This window comes from Taudactylus pleione, unplaced genomic scaffold, assembly GCF_031769625.1.
Source record: "Taudactylus pleione unplaced genomic scaffold, aTauple2 ptg000095l, whole genome shotgun sequence".
NCBI classification, from domain to species: Eukaryota; Metazoa; Chordata; class Amphibia; order Anura; family Myobatrachidae; genus Taudactylus; species Taudactylus pleione.
Genome location: NW_028284497.1, coordinates 12,840,788 through 12,862,006, shown reverse-complemented (window position 1 = coordinate 12,862,006; position 21,219 = coordinate 12,840,788). Strand labels below are relative to the sequence as shown.

At 45.4% G+C, this 21,219-nt stretch overlaps 1 protein-coding gene across 1 annotated transcript in view; it reads left to right on the top strand.

Moving 5' to 3' along the window:
* Positions 1-9,158: 9,158 nt before the first annotated feature.
* SLC7A7 (solute carrier family 7 member 7) overlaps positions 9,159-21,219 on the top strand; it is a 36,996-nt gene continuing 24,935 nt past the window's right edge. Inside the window, 1 exon segment of the mRNA XM_088469960.1 lies at positions 9,159-9,255. The gene's annotated coding sequence lies outside the window, so the exon portion shown is untranslated.

Here is a 21,219-nt window from a genome sequence, read left to right as displayed (position 1 = left end):
TGGCTTTGAAATGAAACAAACAAGATGTGATTTCACTGCAGACTTTCAGATTTAATTTGAAGGTAATTACATCCAAATCAGGTGAACGGTGTAGGAATTACAACGGTTTCTATATGTGCCTCCCACTTTTTAAGGGGCCAAAAGTAATGGGACAAACTAAACAATCCTAAATCTAACATTCACTTTTTAATACTTTGTTGAAAATCCTTCGCAGGCAATTACAGCCTGAAGTCTGGAACGCATAGACATCACCAGACGCTGGGTTTCATCCCTGGTGATGCTCTGCCAGGCCTCTACTGCAAATGTCTTCAGTTCCTGCTTGTTCTTGGGGCATTTTCCCTTCAGTTTTGTCTTCATCAAGTGAAATGCATGCTCAATCGGATTCAGGTCAGGGGATTGACTTGGCCATTGCATAACATTCCACTTTTTAGCCTTAAAAAACTCTTTGGTTGCTTTTGCAGTATGCTTTGGGACATTATCCATCTGCACTGTGAAGCGCCGTCCAATGAGTTCTGAAGCATTTGACTGAATATGAGCATATAATATTGCCCGAAACACTTCAGAATTCATTCTGCTGCTTTTGTCAGCAGTCACATCATCAATAAATACAAGGGAACCAGTTCCATTGGCAGCCATACATGCCCACGCCATGACACTACCACCACCATGCTTCACTGATGAGGTGGTATGTTTTGGATCATGAGCAGTTCCTTTCCTTCTCTTCTCTTCTCATCACTCTGGTACTAGTTGATATTTGTCTCATCTGTCCATAGGATGTTGTTCCAGAACTGTAATGGCTTTTTTAGATGTTGTTTGGCAAACTCTAATCTGGTCTTCCTGTTTTTGTGGCTCACCAATGGTTTGCATCTTGTGGTGAACCCTCTATATTCACTCTTGTGAACTCTTCTCTTCATTGTTGACTTTGACACATATACATCTACCTCCTGGAGAGTGTTCTTGGTTTGGTCAACTATCGTGAAGGGGTTTTTCTTCACCAGAGAAATAATTCTTTTGTCATCCACCACAATTGTTTTCCATGGTCTTCCGGGTCTTTTGGTGTTGCTGAGCTCTCCGGTGCATTCTTTCTTTTTAAGAATGTTCCAAACAGTTGATTTGGCCATACCTAATGTTTTTGCTATCTCTCTGATGGGTTTGTTTTGATTTTTCAGCCTAATGATGGCTTGCTTCACTGATAGTGACAGCTCTTTGGATCTCATATTGAGAGTCGACAGCAACTGATTCCAAATGCAAATGTCACACCTAGAATCAACTCCAGACCTTTTACCTGCTTATTAGATAATGAAATAACGAGGGAATAGCCCACACCTGTCCATGAAATAGCTTTTTAGTTGGTAGTCCCATTACTTTTGGCCCCTTAAAAAGTGGGAGGCACATATTGAAACTGTTGTAATTCCTACACCGTTCACCCGATTTGGATGTAATTACCCTCAAATTAAATCTGAAAGTCTGCAGTTAAAGCACATCTTGTTTGTTTCATTTCAAAACCATTGTGGTGGTGAATAGAGGCCAAAATCTAAAAATTCTGTCAATGTCCCAATATTTATGGACCTGACTGTATATTCCCTGGTAACCCAACCCAAGGGCAAGGGAGGAAGGAGGGGGGGGGGGCCTGAGCACTGGTTACGATACAGTGTAGATATGTAGGTAGAAATGTCCACATAAATGATAATCTCGTTGGGATATATAAATTATACTGTAAGTGGTGGTGCCCCAGGAGAGTAATGTGTAGTTATACAAGTGCAAGGAAAGAGACTCTCAGTAGAAGGGGAGAAGGGGCACTCAGACCGAATACAGGTATATGTTAAAACGTAACATTTATGTTATCAATTAAAATGCCCCAAATTTTGTGCAAATAACAGTGAGGGGATAGTGTGCTCCAGCAGCTGCTTCTTGCTGTGTGTGTTGCCACAATGACCAGCAAGTGAGCGCACTCAAAGTGCAGTGGTGTGTACTCTGTGACACGTCACTTTCAGATCCCCCCGATGTACTGAATGTGTGACAGTGTAGGAACAGATCTAGGAGGAGGAGCTAAGGAGTACACTCTGATAAGAGGAAATACCTGAAAGAGGGAGCCGGTCACACTGATCAATCAGCTTGGGGAGCACAGCACACCATGTGCACAATGGCGGCTCCCCGAGCCGAGATGCGAGTTTCACCTGTGGGGTGCTCTTAAGGGGATGTACTCCGTAGCTCCCCCTCTCTGACCTGTCCCTGCTGCTGCGGCTTCTCCTGATTGGCTGCTGTTCCGCAAGACTGTGATTGGCTCGCAACTGCAACATTTTTGAAATGCCACCTGTGCTGTTTCATCATGCCTGGCTGCAGCAGGTGGCCTGGCTCAAATCTGTTTAGCTGCCTCCTAGATTGGCGAGCAGGGCTAATGGGTGGTCTGGTGCACCCTCAGACCCCCCCCCCAGTTTTGCCAATGCCATTATGGAGTAGACGCTCGAGATACACTCCTCCCACTATGGAGGAGTATGGGAAAGGAGGCGCAGAGAAGCTGCACATGCTCAGTTCAACATTCAGGCTGGGGTCAGAGGTCATGCCAGCAGCAGACCCTTAATGTAAAAAAAGAGGGAGACAACATGCAGAGTGCTCCACTCACTGAAAAATATGGCTTTAAGAGTAATTACAATGTAAGAAGATGGTAATGGGTGGGAAGGGGGTCAGTGCGTTGAAGGCACTGATTACGCCCCTGCGATGTGGGACTATGCTTCTGTGATGCATGGCCACAACGCCCTACTTGTCCTGCTTCACCAAAACAAAAATAATAATATAATCTACCATATACAAAGAGATGATCAGTCCCACATGGAAAATGTATAAATAGTCCGGATTTAGACATGTAATAATTTCATATAGAATACCACATTTAGCCAAATGTATCTCTTGTGCACATAAATCAGAAACGCGTTAAGGACTTGTGGGGTGCACGTCTTTTCACCCTTTATGCATTTATAATTCAAACCAGCACACCCCTCGTTATCAGCCAAGCACCTGACCACCATTCTATGGAGAACTATCCTTTCCATTCAACCCCAAGAAAGGAGCAGTGATCTCTAAACTGTGCAGAGCTCCATGGAACATCACGGTGAGTGGTGCTGAACATTGTGCTGCTGAAGTGGAGGAATAGTGTGTACTTGCACTGGGTGAGAAACATCAACAGCCCTGTATGTGAAATAATTTGTATATATGGACTGGACACAGTGATTCATAGCTGCATTATGAAATTTACAACTTTTGGGATCACTACAAACAACCTGCAGTATATCCATATTATAAGCTATACATCTCCATCTAGTCCTATACTTTTAATCATCTCAAGGCAGTGTGGAGACATATACATATATATATATGCTAACATTGGATATATCCTTATTATTGATTGTGAGATCTACAGGGATCTGTTTAAAGAAAAACTGTTGCTAAAGCCTTTTAATGCATTGAAAGGAGAAAAGTGACTATCAGATATAGATGCCCATTTATTAATGATCGCTTTTGCAATGCGATCAGGGCAGGCCAGCAACGCCCCTGATCACATTGCACAAAGCTATCCTAAAGGCTGGAGGTATCATCCTGGACATGCAGGGACACAGGCTCCGAAAGGAGCCCGTCTCTGCGATGTCTCCAGAGGGCTGTTGGCCAGTACAGGGGGTGGTACACATGTACATCCGCCATAGCCGGGGAGGGTTCTGACGGATCCCTCCGCAGGCTAATAGTGCGCGGTGTAGCCCATAGGCTACAGCGGCTAACGTCATCTTCAAATGGCGCTAGCTGCAGGGGCCAATATCTGCATTACGGATATTGGTACATTTGGCAGCATCACATCCCTAAAAACTTATGGGGGTGGTGGCTGCCAGCGGCAAAGGACGGATCACAGCAGGTATTGGAGATACCTGCTGCGGTCCCTCCTTCATACGTATGGGGTATACTTAGTATTTGAGGTAAACCCCCGAAAACGGGTGTTTTCGGGGATTTTACCTCAAATACACTTTGATAAATGGGCCCCTTTATGTGCACAAGATATATATTAGGCTAAATGTGGTATTCTATATGAAATCATTACATGTGAAATTCATGAATATTTATACATATATGCAATATTATTGTTTTATGGTTTCCATGTGGGACTGATCATCCCTTTTTATATGGTAGATTATATTTACTGCTAATAAATTATTATTCAAACGGAGAGTTGCAAATTTGGGGATTTGTAATTACCCTTCAGATCAACCACTCCAATATAGGTGAATGAGGTGCGACACTATATAAACTAGGGGTGAGCGGGTTCGGATTTCTGAAATCCGAACCCCCCCGAACTCCCCCGATCCGAGTCCGATCCGAATCAGGCTCGACTTTTCCCGCCTGACTCGGATCTGAAATCGAGGCAAAACGTCATCATCCCGCCTTCCGAGTCTCGCGGGTTTTGGATCCTATATAAGGTACCCGCGTCGGCGCCATTTTCTCACTCGGCTGTGGACAGTGAAGAGGGAGGGTGGGAGTTAGGGCTGTGTAGTGTAGTGTAGTGTAGTGCTGCTGTTGTCCACTACTTCAAAGTCCATAGGGGCTGGCTGTGTTGTGCTGTGCTGCTGTTGTTAATAGGGGCTGTGTCCACTACTTCAAAGTCCATAGGGGCTGGCTGGACTGTGTTGTGCAGTCAGTTCTCCATAGGGGCTGTGTCCACTCCAAAGTCCTGTGCAGTGTCCCAGTCCTAAAGGAGTGCTGTAGTGTTGTCCAGGGGGTGCTCTGTCCATCAGGGGTGCTCCCCCCAAGTGCTAAAAAAATAATATATTTTCTGTGTTTGTGAATTGTGTGCGCAGTAGCCGCACGTGCATCAACAAAGTAGTGCCAAGCGTGCGCCTGTGTCATAAGTAAAGGGCCGGCTGGCTTGACCGTTAAAGGGTGCTGTAACCCCCGAAAGTACACTCCAGTCCAAACCAAAAAAAAATAATTTTCTGTGTTTGTGAATTGTGTGCGCAGTAGCCGCATGTGCATCAACAAAGTAGTGCCAAGCGTGCGCCTGTGTCATAAGTAAAGGGCCGGCTGGCTTGACCGTTAAGGGTGCTGTAACCCCCGAAAGTACACTCCAGTCCAAACCAAAAAAAAAATTATTTTCTGTGTTTGTGAATTGTGTGCGCAGTAGCCGCACGTGCATCAACAAAGTAGTGCCAAGCGTGCGCCTGTGTCATAAGTAAAGGGCCGGCTGGCTTGACCGTTAAAGGGTGCTGTAACCCCCGAAAGTACACTCCAGTCCAAACCAAAAAAAAAATTATTTTCTGTGTTTGTGAATTGTGTGCGCAGTAGCCGCACGTGCATCAACAAAGTAGTGCCAAGCGTGCGCCTGTGTCATAAGTAAAGGGCCGGCTGGCTTGACCATTAAAGGGTGCTGTAACCCCCGAAAGTACACTCCAGTCCAAACCAAAAAAAAAATTATTTTCTGTGTTTGTGAATTGTGTGCGCAGTAGCCGCACGTGCATCAACAAAGTAGTGCCAAGCGTGTGCCTGTGTCATAAGTAAAGGGCCGGCTGGCTTGACCATTAAAGGGTGCTGTAACCCCCAAAGTACACTCCAGTCCAAACCAAAAAAAAAATTATTTTCTGTGTTTGTGAATTGTGTGCGCAGTAGCTGCATGTGCATCAACAAAGTAGTGCCAAGCGTGCGCCTGTGTCATAAGTAAAGGGCCGGCTGGCTTGACCGTTAAAGGGTGCTGTAACCCCCGAAAAGTACACTCCAGTCCAAACCCCAAAAAAAATTATTTTCTGTGTTTGTGTGCGCTTTAGCCGCACGTATATATCAATATAACATAAATGGAGGACCAAACTTTCTCCGATAAAAATAAAATAGGGAAAGATCAAGAACCACTTCCTCCTAGTGCTGTTGCTGCTGCTGGGAGTTGTTCATCATCCCAGAGAGGAAGTAGGAACATCACTACTTTTACTAAACAATTGACCCTCCAACAGTCCCTAGCGATGAGGATGAAGTACGACAGCAGTCATCCTGAAGCAAAACGTATAACTGAGGCCTTGACTGCTATGTTGGTGTTAGACGTGCGTCTGGTATCCGCCATTAGTGCAGTGGGATTTAGACAATTGATGGAGGTAGTGTGTCCTCGGTTCCAAATCCCGTCTAGATTCCACCTGCATCCTCAAAGCAGCAGCGACAAGCATGCGTCTGTCTGTTAAAGGGTGGTGACACCCTCAAAGTGTGCTACACAAACAATTAAAATATTGTTCTTTTTTTTTCTGTCTTTGTGAAATGTGTGGGCTGTAGCCGCACCTGCATCCTTAAAGCAGCAGCGACAAGCGTGCGTCTGTCTGTTAAAGGGTGGTGACACCCTCAAAGTGTGCTACACAAACAATTAAAATATTGTTCTTTTTTTTCTGTCTTTGTGAATTGTGTGGGCTGTAGCCGCACTTGCATCCTCAAAGCAGCAGCGACAAGCGTGCGTCTGTCTGTTAAAGGGTGTTGTAACTCTCAAAGTGCTCCAAAAAATAAAAACATTTTTTTAATGTGTTTGTGACTTGTGTGCGATGTAGCCGCACTTGCATCCTCAAAGCAGCAGCGACAAGCGTGCGTCTGTCTGTTAAAGGGTAGTGACACCCTCAAAGTGTGCTACACAAACAATAAAAATATTCTTCTTCTTTTTTCTGTCTTTGTGAATTGTGTGGGCTGTAGCCGCACCTGCATCCTTAAAGCAGCAGCGACAAGCGTGCGTCTGTCTGTTAAAGGGTGGTGACACCCTCAAAGTGTGCTACACAAACAATAAAAATATTCTTCTTCTTTTTTCTGTCTTTGTGAATTGTGTGGGCTGTAGCCGCACTTGCATCCTCAAAGCAGCAGCAACAAGCGTGCGTCTGTCTGTTAAAGGGTGGTGTAACCCTCAAAGTGCGCTCCACAAACAATAAAAATATTATTTTTTTTTTTCTGTCTTTGTGAATTGTGTGGGCTGCAGCCGCACTTGCATCCTCAAAGCAGCAGCGACAAGCGTGCGTCTGTCTGTTAAAGGATTACATCGGTGACAGCATCCAAGTAGGCATGTCAGACAGTCCGTACCTGTACTGGCAGGAAAAAGAAGCAATTTGGAGGTCCCTGTACAAACTGGCTCTATTTTACCTGAGTTGCCCCCCCTCCAGTGTGTACTCCGAAAGAGTGTTTAGTGCAGCCGGGAACCTTGTCAGCGAAAGGCGTAGGAGGTTGCTTCCACAAAATGTGGAGAAGATGATGTTCATAAATTGAATTATCAACTCTTCCAGGGAGACCAGCCTCCAGAATGTACAGAGGGACCTGTGGTTCCAGCAGGGACGAATTAATACTCTGTGAGGATGAGGATGTACACACTGAAGAGGGTGAGGAATCGGTGGATGAGGATGACATCTTGCCTCCGTAGAGCCAGTTTGTGCAGGGACAGATTAATTGCCAGCTTGTTTTGTGGGGGCCCAAACGAACCAATCATTTCAGCCACAGTTGTGTGGCAGACCCTGGCGCTGAAATGATTGGTTTGTTAAAGTGTGCATGTCCTGTTTATACAACATAAGGGTGGGTGGGAGGGCCCAAGGACAATTCCATCTTGCACCTCTTTTTTTTCTTTGCATTATGTACAGTTTGGGGCCTAGTTTTTCAAACTGCCATCCTGTCTGCCACTGCAGTTTCACGCCTAGATGGGTCACGTGTTTGTGCCGCCCACTCGTGTCGCTTAGCATAGTCATCCAGCTACCTCGGTGCAACCTTTTGGACATAAAAACACTATTGTGAGGTGTGAGGTGTTCAGAATAGACTGGAAATGAGTGGAAATTAAGGTTATTGAGGTTAATAATAGCATAGGAGCAGAAAAACCTACAAATTCTGTGATTTTAGCTGTTTTTATGCTTTTTTTCAAAAAAATACAGATCCAAAACACAAAACCCAGAACCCAAAACACGGAAGGGGGGTTTTGGCAAAACCAATCCAGATCCAAAACACGAAGAAAGATCCAGATCCAAAACCAAAACACAAAACACGAAAAGTGGCCGGTGCACACCCCTAATATAAACACTACCAAAAAAATGTTTAAAGCTATGTAAAGAAGATAATTTTAATGCAAAGTATATAGGCTGTCCCTCGCTGTAGACAAATTAAAGCTAACTGACGTGAATGATTAAATACTCTGTAAAGCGCTGAGTAATATGTAAGCGCTTTATAAATAACTGTTTGTAATAATAAAGGTAAATAAATATATATATATATATATAAAATTATATTAAAAGGTGGTAAATTGCACTTGTCTCTGTTACTAATGGCTGTAGGCCGTCAAACTGAAACACTGCTGACTATTTACTTGTTTACAAATCCTGCTGGGTTTTTGTTTTTTATAAATCTCACCTGACAACATAACATTGCCACTGTCAGGGAGGCTTCTTGTTCTCAGACTATACAGCACAGCATTGTCTACTGCTGACAGTTAAAAGGACAGCGCCAAGAAGACTGACAACATCTACAGTATCCTGAAGTAAAGTTTGATGGTAAGTACTTTCTTGTGTGTATTTTATCCTCATTAAAATCAATATCTATAAATAATGACAGAACTCATAGGATGTATTTCACACCTCTCAGTCCATGTACTGTAAGGCTCTAAAATAAATGCAACATTGTTACATACAGAAGTTGTACTTTTGAATGGAGAGTCTAATTGCAAGGTCCTGTATGTACGTATATTTAAATACTTAATTTACACACATATGCATACATAATACATACACATTACGCAGGCGTACATTTAAGGTTGTAGGGTCACATAATCCAGCAGATGATTTGGTAATATAGTATTCTTATGGTAAAAGAGGCTTTTCCAGGGCTTGTGTATTTCCGCAGGCACACAGCGCAGTGTACAGTCCGGATACAGCAGGGCTGCCTGTGTATCAGTGTGTGAAGTGAAATGCCTACACTACATCTGCTGCTGGGCTTAAGGGGGTCTCCGTCAGCCAGCACCTCTCAGCCTCGCACCTTATTCCCCTGTCTCCCTCCCCTCTCCTCCTGTGCTCTCTGCCCCATCCCGTCCACCTCCCCCCGCTGATAAGAAATGCTTTCTCCACAACTTTCAGAATTCGCTGAGTGATCTTCTCTTCTTTCGAAATCCTGTTGTTTCTGTACCTTGCACCCTCCCTCCTCAGCTGTAAACTCCCTATTATATGTGATTTTCTCCTCTACTAACCCTCTTCAGTCTCAGGAACAGCTGGGGGCAGCAGAAGGGCTCAGGGACCTGTGAGTGTGATCTTATTCCCATGACTATTTATATGAGCAGACAGGATGATAGACAGGGTACCCCCAAACACCTGCACTTATTCATGTGTCCTCTCTCATTACATGGACATTAGCTTCATTACTATGTCAGGCTTACGTAGACTTTTTAATTATGTTAGTTATATGCTTTTTTTTTTCAATTAGCCAAGAGTGCATTTATTGTATTCTGTATTTATTTATGCTTTAAGAGTGTATTTAGTTATACAGTATGTCTGTACAGTACTAGGGTAACTACTCACTGGGTTTTATGCAATGCTAAGTATAGATGAAATAGTTGTTCTGGAAACGGATAAAATGGAGTGTTCCTGCTTGTGGAGTGAGGATTAGGCACACACTGTAAACTGCTTATGATTCCATGTGGAATGGAATGTATACTTATTAAGTACTATCAATGATCTAATTATTGATAGGAATTAATTGTGCTCAGGAATTTATTCAGGATGAAACGCTTGTTATTGGTACAGGATACAGAGCTATTGGCTCTGGGACAAGGTAGGAAGTGTTTGTATATCAAATAGAATCACAGTGTGCTTAGTAATTAGTCCAAGTTGCACTAAGCAATTGGATCAGTAACGAGGTCAGTGCCAGGGTCACAGATAGTTGCTCAAAGTGTATTGCTAAGGTAGATTTGTTGTTTATAACTCTAGGAACGCTTATCAGGACATTAATCTCCAATCATACTCATTAATGACTAACTCCCCAGAATACTGTTTGCTTATCATTTACGTATGTGAGGCTGCTGGATCAGGAGTCTTTTATCAGAATAGCAGTAAACACTTTAGATGTTTATGTTATATAATTTTATTAGGGACAATTTAATTTATGACACTCCAGACTGTGTATGTACCTCATGTATGGGAAGTAGGACTTGACACTACATTTGCAGCCTACATTTGCCACATGAGTTTGGGCCACTGGCCTTACTATCCACGCTTACTCACCTACTACACAAATACATATAGGTCACTACACCAGCACAGCCTCCGCACCTTCTGAACTCCTGAATCATGGCCTTCTCGTAACTAAAAGTGAGGCTTTGGCCTATCTTGGACAGGCGTTATACCACTGTGCCTCAGTTGCTTTGTGATTGCCTAGAATTACCGACTTCAATCTGCCCTACTGCAACTTGGACTGCCCAGCCTTCTCCCTTTGCAACTTCCCTCACTGCTTCCATGTATTTATGTTTTGTATTTTTTCTCTTATATCACATTTGTATAAATTGCCTCTTCCAACATATTGTTTATGGGTAGGAGAGTGGAAATATGTGAAAGTGATGATTCTGTGGGTTTTTTGTATGTCATATGTCACTTCTTCATTTTTATTTCCCCATTATTTATTACATCTCCATGTATTGCTTATCTTATCTATTGTAACCTACGTAGTGCACTTAAGATGGCTGCCTCACCTGCTACGCTTGTGGGTAGGAAGAAAAATCTGTAAGTGTTTAGTTATTTAGTATCTCACTTTTTGTTGTGTCCAGTATATATCACAGGGTGACAATTTGTGGCACTCGAGCTGCTGTGGGACTGCACATCCAAGCATGCACTGCTATAGTTTTGCTGTTACGTTCCAACATAAAAGAACGATATAAACGATATTGTTATCGTTTGATCGTTCTTTTCATCCCCTCTAACGACCAAACGATGGTCGATGCGCGGGCACGGATGGTCGATATCGCCCATCGCCCGTGCATGCAGGCCAACCTGGTCGATATCGACCAGGTAAGCCTGTGTGTTCTAGGGACCCGCGATCGTTGATCGCGGGATTGTTAAGTCGTTAGGGGGTTGGTGCATGTTGCTTTATGTTCAATATCGAACATCCAGCACATGCAGGACGATCAGACAATGATATCTGATCGCTGTCTGATCGACCCATGTGTACGGGCCATTAGGGTACGCGAAAACTGTTGAAGGACATGCTGGGATGTGTAGTTCCACAGCAGCTGGAATGCCATAGGTCAGGGGTGGCCAACCAGTCAGTCAAAGCGCCCAATAATAGCTGTAGGTATGTTAAAGAGCCGAGACCATGCAAAAAGGGGTGTGGCCTTGTGCCAGCTACTCCACGCCCTTGGTATGATTTTTTTTGGAGGAGCATGTAAAAGCACATGCGCACAATCACCGTGGAGGTAACTATTAAAGGGAAAGAAAAAGCCAGAACAATAAAAAAAGATATTGAAAAAAAACATATCCACATAAAATACACTGAAACAAGCCAGATCCACAAAAAATACACTGAAAAAGCCACATCCACAAATACATTGAAAAAGCCACATCAACATAAAATACACTGAAAAAGCCACATCCACATAAAATACACTAAAAAAGCCTCATCAATAAAAAAATACATTGAAAATAAATAAATAAATCAGATTTGCATAATACATTCCAGCCCCCCCCATGTGTCACAACAGCAGTCTCTCCAAGGGCTCTATTTACTACAATCTGCAGATTGTAGTGTGATATTAACGACTGAATTCGCATTACTACAAAGCTCGCGATAAAGCTCAGTCCCTGCGAATCCCATCCGGAGCCTTATCACGGTATTTTTGCAAAAAATACCGTGATTAAGTGCTCGCGCATGCACCGACCGGTCGCTGCTGCTAACCCCCCTCCGGTGCTAAGCCCCGCCCCCGGCGCTAAGCCCCACCCCCCTCCGGTCAGGTGATCTCCCATACTGCACTGGGACCCGATCACCTGATGACCGGCCAGCAGTGCACTATGGGAGACCAGCTGACCGGAGGGAAGACATCACCGGAGGCCCGATCACCGGTCCCTGTAGTAAGGTAAGTAAATTTTTTTTTACTATTTTTATTTCTTTTTTTTTACAGTAATCAGCTTGCGGTCTGTTTAGACCACACAGCTGATTACTGGGACCGACTCCCGGCTCTGCTCTCCCCGTTAGAGCAGGGCAGGAGGCCGGTAACCGGGGGAGACCCTAGATAACACCACCTCCAGGTGGCGTTATTATCACAGGGCTTCCCCCGATAATTTTTCACATTTTATTTTTCGTAACTCTGGTCAGATCACATTTCCCATTACAGTTATGGGAAATGCGATCTGATTACTAAAAATAAGTGATAGTTAGGGGTTGGAGTAGAATTTTACGAATTCTACTCCAATTGCCCTGTAATATAACTATAGGTGATACTAAAATAATGTGAAAAGGGTGTGAAAACACCCTTTTTCACTTTATTTTAGTCAAAATAATGTTAATAAATAGAGCCCCAAGTGTCATAACAGCAGTCAGTGTCAGTCAGGGGAGTCGCATCAGGACAATGGAAGAGCCGCATGTAGCTCAAGAGCCACAGGTTGGCCACCGCTGCCATAGGTGGTCTACCCTTGGTGTATGACATCTCCAGGTATTGTTTTTCGCAAGATTAATAATCTGTCACTGATGATTCTGTGAGGATCTTGTTATTTGTATATTGTATTTTTGTGATTTATATCTCCACAAAGTTTACTCACAATATCCGTGCATTGCTTATCCCACCCATTGTAACCTATGCAAGCGCGCCCAAGATGGCTGCCTGTCTGGGACAGTTGTGAGTGGGATGAAAACAATCTATTGATCTGATGAATCTATGGGTATCTTTTTATTTAATATTTTGTATTCACCTATAATTGTAGTGTACCCAAGTGCTGCCGTCTATATAATATGGTTTCTTTCCTCCAAATGTACAGCTCTTTGAATTCTTTTGGAGAAACGGCTGTATATAATTTATTATTATTAGTATTATTATTTTTATTATTATTATTATTATTACAAATAATTGTCAACTTGGCCACCAAGGGGCAGCTAGATCAGTTTGGCCAAATTGTACAGAAGAGTATGTACAGTACTTCAACCAGCTGATCTCCGAGATCACAGTGCTTTGCTTTGTTGCCTAAACTTCCATATTGAATAATGATCATTTAACCTGATATTTTGAGATACATGGTCAGTTCCAATCTTAATGCAATTGGAACTTGTTTATACATAGCAGTTTGTATCCTATATATGATATTGTGGTAGTTTATTTTGTTGACCAATAGCACAGTATAAATATATTCCAATAATGAACCGACTATAAAAGTCACAAAATATAAGGTGTTCTCTAACTTTTAGTGGACATGGCCAAATCTAGTATTTAACAAAAATCATATACAAATGTGTTCCAGTTGTGGTATAAAAGTAATTATTTCATAGGGATACTCCAAGCAGAAAGAACAATAAATGATAAATCATACATTACACACGCTGATGTTGCTGCTACAAACAAATACATGCAAGCAGGGCTTAAAGTGGTCCTGGAGAGGTGGTGGAACTCATCTCTCCCGGCGCCTACTCTCCACCATACTTGCCTACCCTCCCGATTTGGTCGGGAGCCTCCCGAAAATCGGGTGCCGCTCCCGACCTCCCGGGAAGGCAGGCAATCCTCCCGGCCCCAGCGATGTGTCCGCACCCCCCCGCGCTTTTAAGTAAAAACCCCGGCAGCAGGGAGGCTGGTGATGCGATTCGCTCTGAATCACGTCACCGTGGCTCCGCCCCCGGCTGCACAATGCCATTAATCACGGCATTGTGAAGAGGGGGCGGAGCCACGATGACGCGATCGCGTTGTCATGCCCCCATGCTCCGCCCCCAACACCACGTCATGTGCCGAGCCCCGCCCCCTTTGGCCGCGTCACGCATCCAGCCCTGTAAGCCCGACAGTTCCCTCACACACACACACACACTGTTGTGTAGAGGAAACAGTAAGTGAATGGCTGGGGGCCGCCTAGGCACTATATCATCAGTGTTATTTTGCTGCCGTGCCTGTGAGTTTTTTTATAAGGTCCCCTCTTAGTAGTCTATGTCACTTGGATGCATAATATTTTTTTGCAACCCCTATGTATGGCTCTCGCTTTATTACCTATATGTTGGTTTCTCTGAAATAAGGGACCTCTGAAGAAAATTGAGCCTCCCTAGGCAGACAGTGAGTGGCTCTCTGTGGGACTTCTGTGCAGGGACTTGGTGGAGGTGGAACTGAGCCGGCCCTAGTTATAGACAAACTAAGCAAATGTCTAGGGCATTTGGAATGCCTAGGGGCATCCAAGCCTGCCTAGGGCCGGTAGAGGTTTGGTGCAGGCGTGGCCTGGCACCTGCTGCCGGCTGGGCAGAGACTCTGGCAGCTGCTACTGCTGCTGCATAGTGTCCACGATAGGAGCTCAGCTGACAGCTCCGATCGGGCCTGGCAGCAGCAAACAGTGAGTGGGCAGCTGCGAAACAGCTGGCAACAGTTTGCGGGGGCGGAGCACCTAGACGACGGCTAGTGGTTAGTGCCAGGCCGGCTCTGAGGCATCACACAATAAGAATGAGCTTCTGCGCATGGACAGAGACTCATTCATAACTATAAGTAAATGGTCACGGGAGGGCTGCTGCACCATGGGCATTTGCGGAGCTCGGAGTAGGGAGTCACACCTCACGGCTCTGGGTCCTGCCTCCAGCAATCATCACACACAGCTGTGGCTCTGCAGGCTGCGCTCAAGTAAAGTAAGTTTTTAACTGGGAGAGGGCCCGGGGCGCTGTGGTGCTCACAGCTGGAAGAGGGTTGCTCTGCTGGGATAGTGGTGGTGGTTGAGGGTGGGTGCTGATAACGTGCTGTGCTGGCCACACCTCTTTTCAGGATCCCACGGGGAGTGGGGCACCACCCAAAATCTTGACTAGGGCACTAATTTGGCTAGGGCCAGCTCTGAGGTGGAACTAGTTCCACCTACCATTAGAGGTGATGGAACTCAGCTCCAACCTGTTCCTGTCCACTTTAACCCCTGCATGCAAGGTAAAATAACATTGATCACACTGCTCATTAAATGATAAATAATGAATAAGTCGTACAGTTTACTATATTGTGACCGCATAGACAAATATCCCCTTGAAAGCAAGCAAGCAGGGCAAACGTAGCCCGAAATAACATCATATAGATGGCTCAACCGACAGATTCCCACTGCATTAATGTCTGTGTCAGTCACATTTTTATTTATTTATTTATTACCAGTTATTTATATAGCACACACATATTCTGCAGCACTTTACAGAGAACATTTGGTCATTCACATCAGTCCCTGCCCCAGTGAAGCTTACTATCTACAGTATATTCCCTTCCACATGTACACACACCGGCACATACACACTAGGTTGATGTTTTGTTTTTGCCAGGAGCCAATTAACCTAGCAGTATATTTTTGGAGTGTGGGAGGAAATCGGAGCACCTGGAGGAAACCTACACAAACATGAGGAGAATATACAAACTCCACACAGTTAGGGCTGTATAAGTGATATATATGAGAGGAGAAATAGAGAAATCCTATTGCGTGTAAGATGTGTTACTTGTACTTTTGCTCCATGTGCAAAGGCAGTGAATGGACCAATGAGAGAGTAACCTACCAGGCATGGATTTGATAATAGAAAAGTATGCCAGCTTCTGCTGTTTAAAGCGATGTCAGTTAGTGTCCCTGTTGTGTAAACACAGTGCAAGAGCAGAAAAAGGCGCACTCATGACGTCTCTCCCATAGTAACTTCAGAGGACTAGGAGCAACCAGATGGACCGGAGCCACGCAGAAGCGGGGCTTAAGGTAAGTGTTTTTTTTTTGTGTGTGTATAAGCGGAGGGGGCACTACTATTGGGGCCATTACACAGGGGGCATTACTACTGGGAGCATTACTACTGGGGGCATTACTACTGGGGGCATTACTACTGGGGGCATTACACGGGGCACTACTACAGGGGACATTACTACTGGGGGCATTACACAAGGGGCATTACTACTGGGGGCATTACATAGGGGGCATTAATACTGGGGGCATTACTACTGGAGGCAATACACGGGGGGCATTACACAGGGGGCATTACTAATGGCATTACACGGGGCACTACTACTGGGTGCATTATACAAGGGGCATTACATAGGGGGCATTACATAGGGGGCACTACTACTGGGAGTATTACACAGGGGGCACTACTATTGGGGCCATTACACAGGGGGCATTACTACTGGGAGCATTACACAGGGGGCATTACTACTGGGGGCATTAAACAGGGGGCATTACACAGGGAGCATTACACGGGGCACATTACTACTGGGGGCATTACTACTGGGGGCATTACATAGGGGGCACTACTACTGGGAGTATTACACAGGGGGCATTACACAGGGGGCACTACTACTGGGGGGCAATACACGTGGGGCATTACTACTGGGAGCATTACACACGGGGCACTACTACTGGGGACATTACTACTGGGGGCATTACACAAGGGGCATTACTACTGGGGGCATTACATAGGGGGCACTACTACTGGGAGTATTACACAGGGGGCACTACTATTGGGGAAATTACACAGGGGGCATTACTACTGGGAGCATTACACAGGGGGCAATACTACTGGGGGCATTAAACAGGGGGCATTACACAGGGGGCATTACTACTGGAGGCATTACACGGGGCACTACAACTGGGGACATTACTACTGGGGGCATTACACAAGGGGCATAACTACTGGGGGCATTACATAGGGGGCACTACTACTGGGAGTATTACACAGGGGGCACTACTACTGGGGGCATTACACAGGGGGCATTACTACTGGGGGCAATACATCAGGGGTAATACATCGGGGGCATTACTACTGGGGGCACTACTACTGGGGGCATTACATAGGGGGCACTACTACTGGGAGTATTACACAGGGGGCACTACTACTGGGGGCATTACACAGGGGGCATTACACAGGGGGCATTACACAGGGGGCACTCCTACTGGGGGCATTACACAGGGAGAATTACTACAGGGGGCATTACACAGGGGACATTACTACTGGGGGCACTACACAAGGGGCATTACACAGGGGGCACTAGTACTGGGGGCATTACTACTGGGGGCATTACACAGGGGGAACTACTACTAAGGGCATTACACGGGGCATTACTACTGGGCGCATTACACAGGGGACACTACTAGTACCGGGGGCATTACACAGGGGGCATTACTACTGGGGAAATTACACAGGGGGCACTACTACTGGGGGGCACTCTTACTGGGGCTTTACATAGGGGACACTATTACTACTGGGGGCATTACTATGGGGGCATTACTACAAGAGGCACCACTCCTGGGGGTACTGCATAAGGGGCACCACTCCTGGGGGCACTGAATAAGGGGCACTACAACTACTGTGGGCTCTGCATACAGTACACCACTACTAGAGGCACTGAATAAGGGGCACTATCACTGTGGGCACTACATAAGGGGCACTACCACTACTAGAGGCACTGCATAAGGGGAACTACTACTAAGGGCACTGCATAAGGGGAACTACCACTACTGTGGGCACTGCATAAGGGACGCCACTACTGTGGGCACTGCATAATGGGCACCACTGCTGTGGGTACTGCATCAGGGGCACCACTACAATGGGCATTGCATTTGCATAAGGGCACAACTGCTGGGGGAATTGTATAAGGGGCACAAACGTGGGTATAGTGTAAAAAGGGCACTGCTGTGTGTCATACATGAATAAGGGACACTACTATGTGGTGTAATATGAATCGGGTGAATCAAGATTGTGCTACTGTGTGGTGTAATTTGAATTGGGAATACTACTGTGTGACCACACCCATTTATTTTGTAACCACGGCCCTTTCTTATGAGACCACTCCCCTTTTTTGTCGCACGCCTACGGCGCACACTGATTTTTTTAGAAGGGGGAGGGTGAGTTCACCCACTTCTCTAGGACCACTTTAAGCACTGTTTATATCTTTCTGGAGATGTGGCCTCCAGAACTGAACACAGTATTCTAGATGACCTATACAGTGGTATTATCACTTCTTTCTTCCTACTACTGATTCCTCTCCCTATGCAACAAAGCATCTGACTTGCCTTTCTCATTGCTTTGTTACAATGCTCACCTGCCTTTAAATCACCTGAAATAGTGACTCCTAGATCCCTTTCCTCCTCTGTAATTTCCATTAGAGTACCCTCAATACTATATTTAGCTTTTGGGTTCTTGAGACCCAAGTGCATAATTTTGCATTAAACTGTAGTTTCCACGTTCTTGACCATTCCTCTAGTCTAGATAGACCCTCCATCATTTGTCTTACCCCTCCAGGTGTGTCTACCCTGTTGCATATTTTTGTGTCATCTGCAAATAGGCATACTTTCCCTTTAATACCATTTGCAATGTCACCAACAAATATATAAAAAAGCAGTGGTCCAAGTACAGAACCTTGGGGTACACCACTTGTCACAATTCCTTCCTGAGACTGCACACCATTTACTACAATTGTTTCCTATACTGCAACCAAGTTTTTATCCATTTAACCATCTTAGAATCCAGTCCCAAGTTTTCAAGTTTATTTATCAGTCTGTGATGCGGGACCGTGTCAAAAGCCTTACTAAAGTCTAGATAAGCTACATCTACGGCCCCCCTTGATCTATTACTTTAGTCACCCAGTCAAAAAAATCAATAAGATTTGTTTGGCATGATCTCCCCCTAATAAACCCATGCTGTTTGGGATCCTGTAAATTGTTGGATTTGAGATGTTCCACAAGTCTTTCTGTTAATAGTGATTCCATTACTTTCCCTACTACTGATGTAAGGCTCAGTGGTCGGTAGTTACTTGCCTTTTCCTTGCTTTTGTGCATTGGGATTACATTTGCTCTTTTCCAGTCCATGGAATTACTCCTGAACTTCCCACCCTAGTGCCTAAACCTAACCTCCCCCACCACGCACCCCAAACCTAAGCCTCCCCACTTACTGTCTAACCCTCCCCCTAGTGCCTAACCCTCACCCTAAGCCCGCTACTTACCTTTGGGAAGCCGGCGCTGGGATTCTGAGGTGTCGGGATTCCAGAGCCGCCATTCTGAGCCCTAGAATCCCCACTTTCGTATTATGACCGCATCCTTTCCTGCCTTCTTCTTTAGAATGTAAGTTCTTTTGAGCAGGGTTCTTATTATTATGTCTCCACTTTTGTGTAAATATTGACATTATTATAATGTCCTCTATGTACAGTACATATTACCTCTGTATAGTGCTGAGGTAGATGCCTATGCTGGGCACACACTGGGGGAGATGTACTAAGCTCTGGAAAGTGATAAATTGGAGAGTGATAAACTACCAGCCACTCAGCTCCTAATTGTCATGTTATAGGCGGTGTTTGAAAAATGACAGTTAGGAGCTGATTGGTTGGTAGTTTATCACTCGCCAAAGCTTAGTACATCTGCCACACTGTGAGATAAAAATTTTTGTCAGACCGACAGACATTTTATCTGACAGCATGGAACTCAGATATCGTGGTCAGCGTATGGGCGCAATATCTATGTTACATCACCGAAGAGGAGACAGTCCGACCACCCAACATTTCCCCTGTTCATTCACAGGGTAGGAACAGGGCAAATGTTGGACTTAAGTGCATATGCTGCCAGATGCCAATGACCAACTATCGGATCTATCGGACATGCTGAACAAGTTTGCATGTTGGACAAACCGATAATTACTAGTGTTCCCGCTAGGCTGTTTTAGTGGGGTACCGCGCCCTTTCCGATTTTAAAGGGACAAATTGCTCCCTGATCTTTTAGTGGCGCCCTTATAAAACAGCCTGCCCTGTGCCTTCCCCACCCACGGGCCGTAGTGTCCCGCGGGTGGGAAAAGTCAAGGTGGACGATTTCCGCCAGGTGAATAGAAGCCGTGTGCATGCACATCCGCACGTTATCTATTCACCGTGACGGGAGAGCTTGGGGAAAGCCCAGCACCTGCGTAAGTACTGAACATGCCCCTAAGTGTGATAAATTGGGGGCGTGCAACCCGGTCAGTCATGTCCCCCCTTCAGTGCGCACGGAGACTCCCTGTCTGCACCCTCAGTGCCCTGCCCTGTCCGTAGTCTAGCATGAACACTAAGGGGTCTGTTTATTGAGATTTGCGGTAAAGAATTGTTACTTATCACTATAGATCACATCATTTTGATGCGATGTATAGTTTTGCTAAGTAGCAATTCATGTACACTTACATTTCTTGCGAAGCGGATTGGTAGTTCCACAGTCGATGGTCCAGTCTTCTCTGTTCTTCTCTCTGTCTTTGGGACGTTTTTCTCCTGCTCTGTGGTTCTGCGCATGTGCACGGTCCCATCGGCGGCAGCAGCAGCGGTGAGGGGAGGGGGGCTGGGGGTAGCTTGGATGGAGGTGGAGGGTCACCTTACAATACCGAAAGCAGGGAAAGGAACGGGGGGTGCGGGGCATCCTGGATGGAAGTGACCCGGCATATGCTAGGTCACTGTACAGTAGCGGCGGCAAGGGAAGGAACAGGGGGGGGGGGGTCGCTGGGGCAGCGGGTAGCCTGGATGAAGGTGACCCGGCATATGCACTTTAAATTAGCGGCGACAGGGGTAGAAAGTGGACCGGGGGCACTGGGTCAGTGGGGGAGCTGCCAGCCAGCAGTCAGCACTGCAGGAGGTGACCCGGGATATACATATGCATATACCTAGGGCACCTCTGATTGGCTGCTGGCAGAAAAGGGGTAGGAGACAACAGGAAGAAGGCAGGAAGACAGCTGTTTTCGCTGATCTTCTCCCCTAACAGCACTGCTAACACCGTCCTGAAATGGCGAATGCAGTGCTAGAGGAACGGAAAGCTCAGCTTTCCGTTCCTTTATGAATCTCACTCACCATACAAATGTATGGTGATGTGATACACACAGGTGCACTGCTGGAGAAGTAATAAGCTTCTCCAGCAGTACCCTCCTCTATGAATAGCTCGAAGCAGGGAAGTGCCCTGTTTTCAGCTAAACAGGACACTTCACTGCTTCATGAATAGACCCCATTATTACTGATCGTTTACGGCAATATACTGTTCAATTATTGGCCTGATCAGATGATTATCAGCTGATCAGGCCAATATTTTAATAGAGTATGCCCAGCAT